Below are 5,954 nucleotides of genomic sequence, written 5' to 3' on the forward strand. Positions count from 1 at the left end.
CCATTGCCAAAACATACTGTACAAATATAGTATCGCTCAATCTCTAAAAGAAAAAGAATAATGAAATGAGTAGCTCTACATGTAGGCCTAGGCTTTACACAACAGCAACTCTCTCTCTCTCTCTCTCTCTCTCTCTCATTGCTAAAACATACTATACAAATATAGTCTCGCTCAATCTCTAAAAGAAAACAATAATAAATGAGTAGCTCTACATATAGGCCTAGGCTTACACACAGCAACTCTCTCTCCTCTCTCTCTCTCTCTCTCTCTCATAACATTGCATTCGTTCCTTTATTGTTCCCCAAGTTTTTCGTTGACATTGCTCAAATTTATCTCTTGATTTCATTATGGAAGATCGCGTTTCCGATTATGCAAGCATTCCGTTCATTGTGGTGTCATAAATTCATATGTGCAAGGTTACTTCGTAGATTATGTGGAAAATGTTTATTTTGCTCAGAACTGTCGCTGCAAATTACAACTTGAACGAATACTGTAAAGCTTACTACTGCATTTAAGTATCAATGATTTCAGAACCGTAGAATATGATTGAAAGTTATAGGAGGTCAAGCAAAAACAAACACAATAAGACTGAAGCTCCTCCCCTTTCTAAAGTTGCCAGATGCCTCATTATTTAGCAATATATGTCCGAAGATTAAAAAAACTGTATCTTCACTTATCTTGCCGAGTGTACTTGGAGATAGCTATAGCAGAAAACTTCATAACTTTCCATTTGTTCTGTGGAGGGGATGGCTCTAATTCCTGAAACACCTGGTATGTATATATATAGATATATATATATATATATATATATATATATATATATATATATATATATATATATATATATATATATATATATGTATATATATATATATATATATATATATATATACATACACATGCATATATTTATATATATATATATATATATATATATATGTATATATATATATATATATATATATATAACTAATATATATATATATATAATAATAATATATATATATAATATATATATATATATATATATATATATATATATATATATATATATATATATATATATATATATATATATATATATATATATATATAATATATATATATATATATATATATATATATATATATTTTTCTCACTATATAATATATATATATATATATATATATATATATATATATATATATATATATATAGTGTTTCAGTGGGGCCCCTCTGCAGCATAAATAAATTGATATGGACAAAGCAAGACATTCAGAACTGGTATTTGCTATTATTTCTCTCTGAGTATTTAATATTTGTGGCACTCCATCTGCCATAATACCACAGCCTGCATTCTTGAGGGTATGATTTTAGCAAATTACAAAAGCCGAGACTCAAACTCCATTTACTGGGCACTTCGGTCCCCTCTGTTCTTATGAGTCGTTGAAACAGTATACTGTCATAGTTCACTGGTGTGCTTCAACACGATCCTTTAAGACACTAGCAATGTTTTCCACACACATTAAAGTTAGCGGAGTTACTGGAAATTCACTTGACGAGAAGGAACCGATACCACTCTCTCTAAGCAGGTCCTGTGTCTGACCTTGAAGCATGGTGCCTTAATGTGCAATCGACTTTAACAGATAACACATTTCAGGATCACTTTGAAAAAGAAATACTCACCAGTAAACACAGTTTTCTCTGAAGTATTTGCCATTTCATGACTGTCCTTTTCCTTGATGATCCACATTAACCGTTTGGCTGTGAAACAGAGAAAAATTCCCAAACATCCCGAAAATTTCATAACTTGGCGATAGCGCACGTCATCGCTGATACCATCAACTTTGCAGCCCAAATGATATAATTTTTATGATATAGCAAACTTCTGACTGTATAAGTAAAGAAGAATTCATCTGATGCGGCAACGCTGTTAAGTCAGCTTCATCCCAATCTTTAAGAAATGAACCACAAAACCATGCACGGTCTCTCTGTTCTTGAGTGATGTTGAGCTTACTGATAATATAAGAAATAGCTTGATACAGATTTTTCAACTCACAGTATACGGCACTATAACTTCTCTTCTTTTCCCTTTTTGTTTCTAGTTCAAGTGCCAATTTGCATGAACTTTCTTGGATTTTTACTGCCCTTGCTTTGATGTCTTTTGACTCCTGAAGGACTTCAGGCCTTCCAAGATTCTCACTCTTTTAGCGATGACAGTCATATGGATTTTTGTTCCAGTTTCTTTTAACAAAGTTGTCTCTGTCAATGTATTTAGCTATCAGGAACATGAAATGAAGGATGCACCAGCATCCTGGCCTCTCGAAGGTTGTGGCAGGATTCGGTCAATCATCTGATTTCCTCCGAGTCATTAGTAGCTGGCTGTGTATCTAACTCCATCACTCAGTCTGACAACAAAAAGTAGCAAATGAAAAATAGCTTAATAAACTTAAAATAATGTACACTCGTATGAAAAGTGAAGATACAACTTTCACGAATTTCCTTCATCAATTTTAATTTTTTTACAGAAAACACAAAAAATCTCGGTAAATTTACTCTAGAATAATAATACAATGCAAATTATATCATATATGTTAAATCTGCAAAATAAAAACGTTCCAGATACTTAAAAGCTTTACGCATGTCCGAAGTAATCAGAATTTCTCAGATGACTTCGTTCTTAGAGATCTAAAAGATAGTGTATGGATATCTCGGTGTAGTACTTTTTATCAGAACGTCAATATTTACTCGTTTTCCGTTATGAACAGGCTTATTATTGCATCATCATACGAGTGTGATAATTTCTTTAATTTTTATAGATTCATATTTGTATTTCACGGTGTTAAAGGTCAGCTGATGACAGTAAATGTTGTGACAGCTAGGGCAGGTTGACCCAATCTATTTAAATCCACAAGAGCGTTCTCTATGATGTGCGGAGTACCGCGTTAACTTCGGCGTTGAAAACACAAGTAACTGGATGTTTCTTAACGTTTACCATAGTCTCTCCCTCTCTCTCTCTCTCTCCATTGCTAAAACATACTGTACAATATAGTATCCGCTCAATCTCTAAAGAAAAAAGAATAATGAAATGAGTAGCTCTAAATGTAGGCCTAGACTTACACAACAGCAACTCTCTCTCTCTCTCTCTCTCTCTCTCTCTCTCTCTCTCTCTCTCTCTCTCTCTCTCTCCATTGTAAAACATACTGTACAAATATAGTATCGCTCAATCTCTAAAGAAAAAATAATGGAAATAGGTAGCTCTACATGTGGAGCTGAGCACACAGCAGCAACTCTCTCTCTCTCTCTCTCTCTCTCTCTCTCTCTCTCTCTCTCTCTCTCTCTCTCTCTCTCTCCCATTGCTAAAACATACTATACAAATATAGTCTCAACTCAATCTCCTAAAAAGAAAAAAAATAATAGAAATGAGTAGCTCTACATATATAGACCTAAACACACAACAGCAACTCTCTCTCTCTCTCTCTCTCTCTCTCTCTCTCTCTCTCTCTCTCTCTCTCTCTCATAACATTGCATTCGTTTCCTTTATTGTTCCCCAAGTTTTCGTATGACATTGCTCAAATTTAATATTGATTTTCATTATGGAAGATCGCGTTTCCGTTAACTCACCAAACATTCCGTTCATTACAATAGTGTCATAAATTCATATGTGTGGGATTACTTCTGCATAGATTATGTGGAAAAATTTTTATTTTGCTCAGAACTGTCGCTGCAAATTACAACTTGAACGAATACTGTAAAACTTACTACTGCATTTAAGTATCAATGATTTCAGAACCGTAGAATATGATTGAAAGTTATAGGAGGTCAAGCAAAAAACAAACACAATAAGACTGAAGCTCCTCCCCTTTCTAAAGTTGTAGATGCCTCATTTGTTGCTTAATATGTCCGAAAGATTAAAAAACTTGTATCTTCACTTTTCTTGCCAGTGTACATGGAGATAGCTATGGCAGAAAACTTCATAACTTTCCATTTGTTCTGTGGGATGGCTCTAATTTCAAACACCCGGTATATATATATATATATATATATATATATATATATATATATATATATATATATATATATATATATATATATATATATGCTATAACCTATATATATATATATATATATATATACACATGCATATATTCCTTATATGCATACACACATATATATATGTGTATACAGAATATATGTAACTTATATATATATATCTTTATATATATATATATATATATATATATATATATATATATATATATATATATATATATATATGTATATATATATATATATATATATATAACTCTATAACTCACATACACATGCATATATTTCATATATGCATACACACACATATATATATATGTATACAGTATATATAACATATATATATATATATATATATATATATAACTATATATATATATATATATATATATATATATATATATATATATATGTGTGTGTGTGTGTGTGTGTGTGTGTGTGTGTGTGTGTGTGTGTGTGTGTGTGTAATAAGCCGATTCTGAGGCCTATACTTTATTTAAGTCTCCGTTTTAGAACAAATTTGGTATCTCGCTTTCCCAAGATATTGTGTACATGATAGCGGGAGCCGACATCATAAGTTGTTATTCTTTGTCCTAGCTAAATTCTAGGTCTACTGGAGATGAGATACTAGGTACAAAAAACTAAACAACACGACAAAAAAAATAACAAGAAATAACTTCTAAAATTACGAAGAATGAAATCAGACGATTCAGCATATCTATGAGAAATTCTTCTACAAAAAAAATAAGGTCAAATCACATAGACACCCAATTGTTTTAAGGATATACAGAAATAATTCATCTGTCATTCAAATCATAAAGGTCAATTAACAAATTCAGGTCATTTCATCATTAAAGTGTCCCTACTCCCTTCCTTGAAGAGGAACGTGAAGGAGGGAGGAAGGAATGCCTTTAAAAAAACAAGCGTTATATTAAAAACCAGAAAATGTAAAAAAAAATGCAGAAACAGAAGATTTCACTGCAACAGGGATAACGTCTTTGCCCGTAGTCTGAAAAGAGAAAAATTTAATATATGTTTATGAGCGGAACTCACTTCCACCATAGTCCTCTGGATACGCAGATTCTATCTGGGTGTTTTCTCTATTACCCCGAGCACGCAATCATGTCACTGAAATACGGATCCATCGTCCACTCATTCTGAAGAACTCATATTGCCTGGGTTTGTCAACACACATATAGACACACTCTCGTGACATCGTTCAAATTACAGGTATGTTGAAACACACCTTCTGCATGGCACCAGGGCGTCACAGTACACATGCTCACACATTCTATCACTGTTCCTCTTCAAATCCAGTTAATAACCAGATAAACTTTCTTGAAGGTTCTTTTGCTGAAAACACATTTTCCCTCCATTGTCTTGTCACAAGGGTCTCTAGGCATGTTGAAAAACTTTTGCTGCAAAGCAGAAAAGACTCCATCATTTTCTTACACATGGGTGTATAGTCATATGATCTCTCAGACAGTGACACATTTCTTTTGTAGAAGGTCACCTTCGTGATCAGTTACAGTAGCTCAGTCCACGCACCCGAGGTGTCCTCACCTGGATTACGATAACTGTCTACTCGAAAGATCTAGATGCAAAACTTATATATATCTCCTGCTGAATGTGATATCATAATCAGTCTTTTAAGAAATGCAGCACTTGAGATGATTGCATTCCTGGTATTGCCTCACGCTGAATGGCCTGCGATTGCGCACGCCAACGGTGAAAGTATTTCCCAGTGATCCGACCAAGATGAAAGGCTTGCGACTGCGCCAGTCCAAGCTGGATGTGTCCTACGTTTCCCAGCGGAACAATAAAGCCCATGCTGAATGTGAATTGCTCGCGAATCGCGCTGTGCCAACCCAACGTCTCCCGAAACTGTAACATGAAGACGTCCGTCGACATCTCTCAAGCCCTG

The sequence above is a fragment of the Macrobrachium rosenbergii genome, chromosome 7 (assembly GCF_040412425.1).
Source record: "Macrobrachium rosenbergii isolate ZJJX-2024 chromosome 7, ASM4041242v1, whole genome shotgun sequence".
NCBI lineage: Eukaryota > Metazoa > Arthropoda > Malacostraca > Decapoda > Palaemonidae > Macrobrachium > Macrobrachium rosenbergii.